Source organism: Lissotriton helveticus, chromosome 7 (assembly GCF_964261635.1).
Source record: "Lissotriton helveticus chromosome 7, aLisHel1.1, whole genome shotgun sequence".
Classification (NCBI taxonomy): Eukaryota; Metazoa; Chordata; class Amphibia; order Caudata; family Salamandridae; genus Lissotriton; species Lissotriton helveticus.
In genome coordinates, this window is record NC_136068.1 from 1,033,436,320 (window position 1) to 1,033,449,083 (window position 12,764).

Here is a 12,764-nt window from a genome sequence, read left to right on the forward strand (position 1 = left end):
CATCCCTTTTGGAGAGAAATATGATTTAACTTTTTGAAGGCTCCTCATCTCTTATATCTAAAATCTAGTGCTGATAACTTGGGAAGAAAGCATAAAGAAAAGAAGACAAATACACCTGGTGGTGGAGTGTTTGGGTGATTTATTCCTCACAACCTTTTTCACCCCTGTCCCCACCCCTCTCCTGCTGTGATAATTGAAATGTAAGACTGGACACTTGCCTGTGTCTTTTCTTCTCTGTCCGAGGGACATTCTGTGATGCTGGTCCCGGCCTCCCAAACCTGGAAAGAAGAAGAAATGAAGAAAACTTATTAAATAAATATTCCTAAACGGAAAGAATGAATAAACAAACAATAAGAACAAAATATATACGGTGCTAAGCCTGGTGGATCCTACTAATTGCTACAGAAATGTATACAATGTATTAGTAATCACAGTACTAACACCAATAATGATACATCCTTTGTACGTTCTTGTCAATCAAAAAGGAATGATCTTGAATTGGAAGATTCCCAATGCAGATTCTATGACGAAATAAAATCTGTAGAAGAAAAAGACTAATGTTCGCAAATGCATTAAATGAAGTGAACGTGGAGTCAAGTTAAAGGCTTCGTGTTACGACATATTTAGTGTTAAAGCTTTGCTCTGATTTTTAACAGTGGCTTAGTTACTACAAAAAATTTTGCATTTCATATTGCCATTTGTGCATTCCGTGTTCGCTACATAATTCCTTTTCCATGGGAATGGACGTACCATTGACTGTGTTACCTACAACGCTGTATGTTGCTATTATGTTTTTCTTAGACAGCCGATGTGGACCTGCTAATCTTTCCGTTCTCATGGCATACATGGGAAACTTTGCCTATATTGCTATTCTTTAGATGACTTAATGTGCATCCTGAACAGATGATGGTCTTTTCGATGGTGGTGTTACACAACACGACATGGACATTTCATTTTGAACTTATAAAAGAAGAAACCCTGGAAGAAGGGTAACACACTCAAATTTGTTTCTTGAATGCACACTTGATTTATTTTCTTTTATGCACTTTGTGCTTTAAGGACTAATGCAATGCTTTATTGCACTTCATTTATTTCCATGCAGAAGGATCTTTAAAGATTCTAAATATTTTCCTTTATATTTACACCGTGATGCTACAGTCAGTAGCAGATGGACTGAGAACCTTTCATGCCAAACCTGAACTTCTCCTTCCTTAGTTTTATGGACAATGCCCCTAGAGACTTTAAATCTTCCTTTTCCTGGATCAAAGTAGGTTATTGATGTCAGCTGAAGAACCATCCTACTATCTTATGGGTAGGACATTGTACCTCTTTTAGGTGACTTGAATTGTTTCTGCACAAATACTGAGTGCTCTTACTAAAACTGTTATATTTATAACTGAAATGCTAAAGAGATTGTTTATACAAATGAATTTTGATTCTTCAATACAATAACTTTCGAAGTCTAAATAGAATGAGACTTTCATTTGTGTCCATGTTTCTTCATTGAGACTGTGCATTGGGTGGAATTTGGTCCCAAGCTAGTAATTGATGGAGATGATTGGGAATTTTTAGAATCCCCCCTCCTATTGTCAGAAAAAAAGATTTATTAGGAAAGAATTATGCCTTTAGGTTATGGATCAGACTATTTGAGATATTGAACTACATGAGAGTTTACTCTAATCGTAGGAGGGCCCTGTGCGATTAGGGTGAATAGAAGGAGTAAATATTTCCATTGTAAGTGATGCAATACAGTCAACCCAGATATATTAAATAATAGAAAATGCCCAAGGAGTTTCTATTTCTTTTCATGCTCATCGGCTCGGCTCTGGTGAACTTTATTAGCTTTCTGACTTTTCCTCAGTACGCTTGTTAATTTAAAATGCAGTCCTTCACTCCCCCACCATCTTTTCTAGAATCACTGTGCGAACCACCCATCAGATGGCGTGTCTGATTTTAATGCCTTTGGGACATACTTAGGGGCGATTGAAGCCTCTAGAATCAGAGCTGAAAGAAAAACATCCCCTTCGTTTTGAAGGAAGGTCAACGTTCAAACATTTGCCCGAACTAGTACTAGATGAAGGTGAAATTCTTAATGAGTACCGAGTTGCTGTTAAAAAAAACTTCAATTGAGGTTTGACAACCGGCAACTTGATTATCCTCAGGCACACATTTTTCAACGAAAACAGAGTGTCGCTGAGGATGTAGATTCCTACATCTGAGCTCTATGCAGACTGATTTCAGAGTGTTAGTTTGACTACTTTATGGACCAATTGATTAGAGACCAGATTGTTAGTCATTGCAAAGATAAGCAAATACATAAGGGATTACCCATAGACAAGTTGTTGTCTATGGGTAATCCCTCTCTTGATGAATCCATCAAGATAGCTAAGAGCAAAGAGATTTCTCAAATCTCTGTCAAGGAATTTGACGTAAAACCTTTGGGTAATGTGGTTAAGTCTGGCAAATCTTTGTGGAAGGGTTTAAATTTTAACCAAAAAACAGCAATAAAAAAACACTTAAAAATGGAAGTTCTTCCCTCCATATTTGCTTCCATTGTGGTAATTCGTCAAATTGCAAGAGTGGTAGAACATGTCTAGCTAAAAATGCCATTTATAACTATTGCAAAACAATTGGACACCTTGCAAAGGTTTGCCAGAAGAAGAACAATTCCATGAAATTGGTAGCAGGTGTAATGGAGTTAGAGGGCGATGCAGAATCTGATTCTGAAATAGAAGGTTTACATGAGCTTGTGCTCACCATGGGGGAGGAGGATTTTCCCGCTCTTATATCGCCTGACCGAGGTAAAAGGTCTTCTCCTATTTTGGGTGACCCTTTATCTTGTGTAGGTCCCACAGGGGACATTTGGGTTGGTGATAAGATTCTTACACTGCTGGTGGATTCAGGTGCCAGAATAACAATGATCAGTCAAATGTTTTTTAAAGAAACTAGAGGTGACAGGACCCTGTTCCCACCTGACCGTTCACCTGTTTCCTATGAATGATGGAGGTTTAAACTCTTAGGGTACATAGAAGATGTTTTGGAGTGTAAAAGGAGTTTGGAATGGTTCTCAGACACGGAGCGAAAGAGTAGGTGCTGGTTATCGAATGTGATGATATGGCATTAAAATCAGAGGGTTCAACCATAAAATCAGGGTAAAACAAGGAGCAATATTGGTCAAACACAAATAAGGGGAGTGTCAGACATGACCTAGAGAAGGACCTTAAGGCTTTGTGTGAGCGAGGTATCAAAGAACCTGCTAAATCGTCTTTGTGGTTGTCCTCCGTTGGTGGTTGCGCATAACATTTGGGTGGACTCTCATCCATTGCCCAAAATCAATGACTTATTTGCTCACACTGCTGGGGCAAGGTTATTTTCCAAGCTCGATCTTGCCTCTGCATACCATCAGGTAGAACAACATTCTGATTGAAGACACCTGACATCCATGGCCAACACGTTAGCAACTCCTAGGTTCAAAATCCATTCCTGGAACGTTATTGGGTTAGGTGATACAATTAAACATGGATTAGTACTACAATACCTCAAGAGACACTCTCCTGACATGGTTCTTCTTCAGGAGACTCACCTTCAGGGAAATACCTATCATGCCTTAGAGAGGTGGGGATATCAAATGGTTGTCTATGCGGGTTACGCAACAGGCTCCAGAGGGGTTGGTATCCTTATGCGCAAGTCACTGCCATTCATCACACAGAACACCTGGCCTAATACACACGGGAGATATGCGGCGCTCTCGTGACAGTGGGAGGTCACTATGATCATCAACATAATCTCACTCTATATACCCCTACGACTTCATGATGCAGCATTTGTCGATCTTAGTGCACTCCTCCTTCAGCTTCCTAAATTTGGCTTGCTATTGGGAGGTGACTTTAATACAGACCTTTGTGACACCAACAACTGTTGGCCCCCTCGCCCGGCCAGGTCCTCCCGCTGACCTTTGGTTGATTTTATAGCGGTGCTCAGCCTTGTTGACAATCAATCAATCAATCATGCCATTTGTATAGCGCACTACACACCCGGGAGGGTCTCAAGGCGCTTGGGGGGATGGGTATGCTACTGCTCGAACAGCCAGGTCTTGAGTTGTTTCCTGAAGGCGAGATGGTCCTGGGTCAGCCAAAGGTGGATGGGGAGGGAGTTCCAAGTCTTGGCAGCCAGGTAAGAGAAGGATCTTCCTCCGGCGGTGGCTCTTCGGATGCGTGGTACGGCTGCGAGGGCAAGGCTGGTGGACCGTAGCTGGCGGGTGGGCGTGTAGAAGGTCAGGCGGTCGTTGAGGTACTTGGGGCCCAGGTCGTGGAGAGACTTGTGTGCGTGGGTGAGGAGCCGGAACGTGATCCTCTTGTCGACGGGGAGCCAGTGCAGGTTCCTCAGGTGGCTGAGAGATGTGCCTGCGTCGGGGGACATCCAGGATGAGTCGGGCGGAGGCGTTCTGGATGCGCTGGAGTCTTTTCTATAGCTTGGCTGTGGTTCCGGCGTAGAGGGCGTTTCCGTAGTCCAGTCGGCTGGTGACGAGTGCCTGGGTGACAGTCTTCCTGGTCTCGGTCGGGATCCAGCGGAAGATCTTGCGAAGCATACGCAGGGTGTTGAAGCACGATGAGGAGACGGCGTTGACTTGTCTGGTCATCGAGAGGGAGGGGTCCAGGATGAAGCCCATGTTGCGTGCGTGGTCGGTTGGCTTGGGTGCGGTGCCCAGGGCTGGGGGCCACCAGGAGTCGTCCCAGGCGGAGGGCGAAGATCCCAGGATGAGGACTTCCGTCTTGTCCGAGTTCAGTTTCAGGCGGCTGTCCTTCATCCACTCTGCGACGTCTTTCATCCCTTCGTGTAGGCAGGTTCTGGCGGTGTCGTGGTCTCTGGTGAGGGAGAGGATCAGCTGGGTGTCGTCGGCGTAAGAGATGATGTTGAGGTTGTGCTGGCGTGCGATGGCTGCGAGAGGTTTCATGTAGATGTTGAAGAGGGTGGGGCTGAGTGAAGATCCTTGCGGGACACCGCAGATGACTTAGGTGGCCTCGGAGCGAAACGGGGGGAGGCGGACTCTTTGTGTTCTTCCGGCGAGGAACGAGATGATCCACTCCAGTGCCTTCTCTTGGATACCGATGTTGCTGAGGCGCTGGACTAGGGTGCGGTGGCAGACCGTGTCGAACGCAGCGGAGAGGTCCAGGAGGATGAGTGCCACTGTTTCCCCCTTGTCGTGCAGGGTCCGGATGTCATCGGTGGCTGCGATGAGGGCGGTCTCGGTGCTGTGGTTGGCTCTGAAGCCGGACTGCGAGGGGTCGAGGGATCCGTTCGTCTCGAGGAAGGCGGTCAGATGTCTGTTGACGATCTTCTCGATGACTTTAGCAGGAAAAGGGAGGAGCGAGATGGGGGCAGAAGTTTTTGAGATCGGTGGGGTCCGCTGTAGGTTTCTTCAGGAGGGTGCTGATCTCGGCGTGCTTCCAGCTCTCCGGGAAGGTGGCGGTGTTGAAGGAGGCGTTGATGATGTTCCGGAGTTGGGGTGCGATGGTGGAGTCGGCCTTGTTGAAGACGTGGTGTGGGCAGGGGTCGGTCGGTGATCCGGAGTGGATGGTGTTCATCGTGCGGGCTGTGTCTTCGGTGGTCGCCGTGGTCCAGGTGCGAAGGGTGGCGGTGGGGGGCATTGGTTCGACGGTTGGGTGTGTGGGTGGGGCGCCGAAGCTGTTGTGGATGTCGGCGATCTTGCGGTGGAAGAACGAGGCGAGGGAGTCGCAGAGGTCTTGTGACGGAGTGATGTCGTTGGTGCCGGTGCTGGGGTTGGAGAACTCCTTGACGATAGTGAAGAGCTCTTTGCTGTCGTGGGCGTTGTTGTCCAGTCGTTCCTTCAGGGATTTCTTCTTGGTGGTGCGGATGAGCTGGTGGTGCTTGCGGGTAGCGTGTTTGAGGGCGGTCATGTTGTCGGTGGTCCGGTCGAGGAACCAGGCTTTCTCGAGGGTGCGGCAGGTCTTCTTGGAGTCCTTGACACATGGTGTGTGTTTAACCCCGCAACACAACAATACACATTCCATTCAGGAGCCCATGGCTGCCTCTCACGCATCGATTAAATACTCACCTTAATTCACCAGCTGCCTCCTTTCTGGGAGGTTTGCCATCCCACCACAGACATCTCTGATCATTCCCAGTCTGGGCCATTTACGGCCTGGTTGCTTGAAGTAGTAGCCAGCGAATTGTGCTGGTATTGTAATAATTCCCTGCATTTGTGCGGGCCTTTATTAGGCCACAAAGAAGTACTTTGAGGAAAATGAAGATCTGGTGACCTTGTCGCAGACCCTACAGGAGGCGTATAACACAGTCATAAAGGGTGAGGGCATGTCATTAATAGCGGGGCACAAAAAGGAAAAGACGGCCCATTTACACATGCTTGATTGTGAAATCCAGGAGTTAGAATCCCACCTCACTAACACTGAACAAAGGGATGTACACCATAGCTTATCCCTGAAACAAAAGGAATACAAGGACTCTGCAACAGCGGCAGCTAGGGCCACCCACCAGGTAAGCCGGCAGCGCAGCTATGAGGTGGGCGACAGGGTGGGGTAGCTCCAGGCCTGGCTTGACAGAAGGGAAAAAGCAAATCGGAGGGTACTAGAGATACTGATCAATAAAGGCAAACATATCAAAGTTAGGCAGGGTGTGGCGAATCCCTTTGCGGCCTACTACACTCACCTATACATCCCAGTACTTATGGCCATGGCTAAGGAGTCTCGCGAGTGACTATTGATTATCTGGCTACCAAGCCTTCCAGAGACAGATAGGGTACTCCTGGAACAGGAACTTGCAGAAAGCAAAGTAACACAAGTAATCCGGGACTTAAATCCAAGCAAAACAGTGGGCCCTAATGGCCTACGCATTGAGCTCTACACGCTTACCGCTTCAAAGGTCGCTCCACACCTCCTGCAAATGTTTCTAGAAAGCTGCAAATCTGGCCTTGTGCCCAAGGATCAGAGGTTGGCAAGTATAGTTGCCATTCACAAAGAGGGAAAGTCGCCGGAAGATTGTGCCTGAAACTATAGGCTATGCGACTAATACAAGTATTTCAAATGCTGTTTCCTCTGGATTAATCCAGCTTCATGCTGGAGAGAAACACCTCACTTATTTGTGGCGACTGCCCGGCATCCTGGGCCCTGCTGGTGAGCTCCAGGTGGATGCCCTTGTAGTTTCCATTGATGCTTGTATGGCATTTGACAGTACTGAGTGGACATTCATGTTGGAAGTCCTGTCTAAACCAGGATTTGGCCCTCGTTTCATGTCCTGGATAGGGCACTTATACACTGACCCGCTGGCTCAGGTAAGAGTGAATGGAGTCATGTCCCTGTTATTCCTACTCAGGCGAGGCATGAGACAGGGTTGTCCCCTCTCCCTGTTAATGTTCTCTTGTCTTGCAGCTGTTGGCTGCTTGGATTAGAGGCGTGCCCCTAATAAGAGGGATGAGATGGACTGCAGACTGAGAGGGGAAGATCTCCCTTTATGCAGACGACATCCTATTCGATGCCACTGACCCGACTTTTACTTTTGACAGAATAATGAATATACTCACTTTTTTCCACCACTTTTACGGATATACCATTAACTGGAATAAGTCTCGGATCTATCTCCTGCATGGAAACGTACCATGCTTAGTCAGCGACTGTGCGGCTTGGTTTGTTACAAATGGGTTCCACTACTTAGAGATCTATATTACCAAAGACCCACGCACCTTCTACACTCATAACCTTGAGCCTCCGCTCATGTGCCTTAGGAGAGATGTCCAGCATTGGAGGACCCTGCCACTGTCACTTATAGGGAAGGCTGCCTTATTTAAAATGATGGCTCTGCCCCGTTTTTATATGCGCTTTAAAATACACCCTACTCTGTCCCGCCATCCTATTTCCAAGTGATCAAAAGCAAAACATGTACGCAACTCTGGGATGGGGTCCCCCACGAACAGCCCTTAAGAAATTGATAAGAAGCTGTTACGATGGCTGGATTGCCCTGCCTGACGTACAAAAATACTATTGGGCAGCTCAGCTTGTCACCATTAACCATTGTATCCATCTTCCGGAGAACGAACCAGCTTATCAGATAGTAGAAACATGCAACCTGGGGGCTACCTCAGAGCCATCAATGTTAGAACTCGCACAACGTCCTTCCCTACTTCTACTACAGTCACACTTACCCTTTGGCACACCACACTGAATGCTCCGGGTTAGCGAGGCAAGATTACACGAGCCACTCCCCTGTGGGACACTGTTCTGCTAGGCACCCACGCTACATAAAAGGGATTCGACAAGTGGTATCCAATTGGCCTATCTAAGGTGGGAGACCTGTGGACACAAGGTGGAATGATTTCATTCTCTGACTAACATAATGAGTACCAATTGGTGCCCACTGAAACCTATTGGTACTTACAAATATGCCACACCTTGCAGAAGGCACTGCCAAGGTGTGAAGACATCCCGGAATTGTCCCTGCTTGAAGACAGATTATTAGACGATCACATGCCCAAGAAGGTGATCTCCCTTACCTACCATAAATTGATAAACAACTCCCTTGATTTGTTTGAAAGAACACTGGGAGGTTGATCTTGAGGGCTTGGAGGACAATGAGTGGCCCGATGCTTTGGCGTGCCGCATGGGGTGGCCATAAGGTCAAGGTTCCATCTAGTGCAACAAAAAATCCTACATAGATGCTATTCTCCAGTATTGGGGTATCTTTCATAGATTCACATGCCTGAATCATTCCCCGTCGTCGGAGTGGGAGTCCCACGGTACATAAAAATAGCAATAATTATGCATAACATAGGTACATCCTAGGTAGATTAGAACCTGGAAGTGAAAAAGCTAGAACTCAACAGCAAAAATCTTTTCATTAGCATGACTCGTCCAAGTCATTATATATAGTCCAAACTACAGCCAATCAGGCAACAGCACCCTCCAGAATGTTCTCCTCAGAGGCTTAGGCTCTCAGATTTTCTACCGCATGTCGTGTGAAGGGAGTCTCCCTGAGCTCTGCTCAGTATTTCTCAGTTTTCTCCTTGGAATTTCTCCATTTATGATGTCTACTTCATAGAAATCTCTCTTTCGACCTTGTGAGTCTTGTGGGAAGCTCCGGCTATTTTCAGAAGATCCTCACAAGAAGTGAATTTACTGCTTATATCCTGACCATCAGAGACTGCACTGTCATGGAGATGGGCTTTGCCTTTACACTGTGTTAAGTTAGCATGAGCTTATTAGAAGTTTAAACGCCATTTTTCCTCTCTGCTGCTTTTGCACACGGCACACAATATTATAAATGTTTAGAGTCTAGCAGAATATTTTGCTTCACATGAGAATAATATGTTTTCCTATAGTATCAGCCCTGCTTGGTAAGCTATGTCTGAACAGTGAGTGCCGAGGCCTTCAAGGTTATTTCCACACAGTGGTTGTTGTTCGGTCTGATCAGCGCACGTCCTAGACATAACACATATGCAGCTGTGGCCACCTCTGATTTTGGAGCGTTTAATAATGCACTGCGCAGAGCATGCACACACAGTTTGGAGAACATTTGCATTCAGAGAGCTGGCGTAGAAAATGATGTGATCCCTTTCTACTAGGACCAGAGGTATGGGGCTTCATTGTAAACCCAAAGAGACCTTCTGTAGATATAATATAATATATTATCAAGGGAGGGTAAGACTGAGGTGTAATTTAGCCTTCTTCCCTTTAGCATTTTAACATGCTTTCTCCCTTTGTATTTTATGGAATAGTAACTATGCTGATAACTTTGTTGCTTATAATATGTTTTCTTGTATTAGCTAAGATACTGCGCTTGAGAACACGGCACTAGAAATAAATATTTCAAACTTGAACGTGTCTTCATTTACTCCTCGTTTTGGACTGGTATGATAGTATAACGAAAAAATGTCCATGTGTTCCACGTTACCTGTGGTGTTCTAAGTCCATGTTCTGGGTTGTCTAATCATTGGGGGTATGGAAGAACCAATGAGACACTGATTGCTAGTCTGGTAGGGGATTTTGGATACTAAGGTGAGTTTTGGCACACCGTATTTCACTGAGGTTCCAAATCTCTATGCACAGTTCTGTGTAGGAGCAGAATCCCTGCGACAGCAAGATCTGTAGAACCTTCCCTCAAAAGACTCTGAGGGACAGAGAGGGACGTCTGCTTCTGTGGCTACAGAAGATTAAAGACCAGGACAATCCCTTATCTGAAGTTGGAAGTATTGCCTCTCTTCAGACTACCTCCTCTGCTGAGGTGGAAGTTTCTTCTCCTGGGGCTAAGGTGGCTAAGAAACAACACTCCTCCACGAGTGGTGAGATGCCTTCTACCTCAAAAAAGGTTGTGCAACCTTCTAAGAGTAAGACTCTGCCTTCTACGCCCCGAGGAATACTACGAAGTCTCAAGCTTCCGAACAAGTTTCTGACAAGGATTTACCTCAGAATCGGGTTCCCTCGTCGACAAGCTCGACGAAGACTCCTTCGTCGACGAAGCATTCCGTGGCGACGACGTCGACTACTACTTTCTCATCACCAAAGTTACAGATGATAATGTCGTCGGCGGGCTCGCCGTCGACGCTGGTGTCCGCCTCCGTAAGACCTGTCCCGTCGACAAGGGAGGTGAAATCTACCGTCGATGTTCCTTCGATGACGAAGATCAAAAGAGTGTCATCGACTATGGCCTCGTCGACATCTGCTTCGTTGACTACTGCCTCGTCGACGAAGGTCGTCCCGTCGATGATGACTCCGTCGACACCCGCCTCATCGACGATTACTCTGTCAACGGCTGCTTTGCCAACCCTACCATTGTCTTCATGTACGGCTCTTCAAGTTTGGTCTTCATCTATGCCGGCAATGAACTCTACGCCGTCTACGGCAGTGTCTGTACAGTTGCCTCCCTCAACAACAACGTCTTCTTTGCAGCATAGGCGTGGTTCTTCGTTGGAGGTCCTTTCTCCAATTACCATTTTGCCAGCTAAAGTTCCTCTCAGATTACCGGAAACATTGCTAGACTCTGGAGAGGATGAAGATGAATCAGATGAAGGGGTAGAGTTCGTACTGCCAGAAGCCCTTCAGAACTTTTAATTAAATATTAGGATGTGGATCAAGAGGAAGATTTTGGCCCGGAAATGGTTACCCCAGCTCAAGATCCAATCCATATGGCCCAAATGCCTTTGGCTCTTTTAAATAATCTGCAGTATATGTTGTATGATTACTATCGCCATTTCCCCCATCTGAATCGGCTGCTTCTTTACCGCCCACACCTGTTCCTCAATCCTCATCAGCCCTGAGGTCGCCCAGGCCACATTCTCCAGTTCCTTCGCATCACTCCCAACACGTTCACACCTCTGACGACGATAGGGGGGAAGGAGAATAGGATGATAGATCACTCCTTACCGAATAGTATGATTACCGAATACAAACTCTGTCTCATTCAACTCCTGCTCCTGCCGACTCTCCTCCTGTTGACATTGGAGGTTTTCACCTTCTTATGGAGAGAGCTACCCAGCGTTTTCTTCTTCCCAAGGAGACAAAGAAGGATGATTGTTTCCTTTATGATTTTAAGGATCAACCATGAAAACAAATACGGTCTATTCCGTTCATTGATTTCATTTGGCAGGAAAGATTAAAGGTTATGAAAGCTCCTGCTACTGTTCCTGCGGTTCTGCCCCGCCTTGATAAAAAATATAAGGCACTGGACAATTCCCCTGCATGTCTAATAGGTCAACCAAAGGCAGACTCTGTTATCGCTCAAGCAGCTCAACGACGAGAGCGGAATCCCTCTTCTCCACTGTCAGCTCCTCCTGATCGGGATGGTAGACGTTTGAACGTTATTGGGAAGAAGGTGTTCACTATGGCAGCAACGACCGTCCGTGCAGCTAACTCTCTGGCTATCTTAGGACGATACGATAGACAGATGTGGTCTGACATTTCTCCCTACATCGACATGTTGCCTGAACCTTCTAAGTCAAAGGCACTTAAGATCCTTCAGGAAGGGGAACGAATCTCGGCTGAGATTATTGATTCATCAGTGGATGTTGCATCCACAGGTTTTCGACAACTGGCATGTGCCGCAGTCCTGCGGAGGCAGGGCAGGTTGAAATCAACATCGTTTCGCCAAGAGGTTAAGGCTAAAATAATTGATATGCCGTTTGATGGCGAGTCTCTTTTTGGTCAGCATGTTGACAAGTCCCTACAGGCGATTAAAAAGGATACCGAGACAAGAAGGTTGCTCTGAACTCTTCAGGTTCGTAAGCAGCCCTTTTGTGGAGCCAGAGGCCGCGGATCCTTTTCTAATCAAGGAAGTTATAACCAGCAAAGATATCAGTCTTATCAAAGTAACCAACATTACTCTTCCCAAAGCCAACAGTCTTTCAGACAGCAACCATCTTCCTCCTACTCACAAAACAGAAGCAAGTCAACTTACCGAGGCCGTGATACACCCAAGTAGCAGTGATACCTGCCACCTGCTCAACCGCTTACCCCATTAAAAGTTGGAGGAAGACTCTCCCGTTTCTACTCAAATTGGTCACACATAACAACAGACAAATGGGTCTTGGACATTGTAGCCAGAGGCCATGTTTTAGAGTTCGTAAAATTCCCTCCAAATTATCCTCCCAAAGGACCACCTCCAGCTCACCTCTCGGAGCTTTTTGTCCAAATAAATTTGATGTTATGAAAAGGAGCGATCAAAGTAGTTTTCCAATTGCACAGAGGAACCGGTTTTTATTCCAGATTCTTTCTGATAAAAAAAAATCAGGGGAAGGGCGT

General features: G+C 46.4%; 1 long non-coding RNA gene across 1 annotated transcript in view; it reads right to left on the reverse strand.

The window, feature by feature from the left end:
* Positions 1-217: 217 nt before the first annotated feature.
* LOC144767196 (uncharacterized) overlaps positions 218-12,764 on the reverse strand; it is a 709,556-nt gene continuing 697,009 nt past the window's right edge. Inside the window, exon 3 of the long non-coding RNA XR_013598094.1 lies at positions 218-278. This is a non-coding gene — a long non-coding RNA (uncharacterized LOC144767196). The remainder of the gene's footprint in view (positions 279-12,764) is intronic.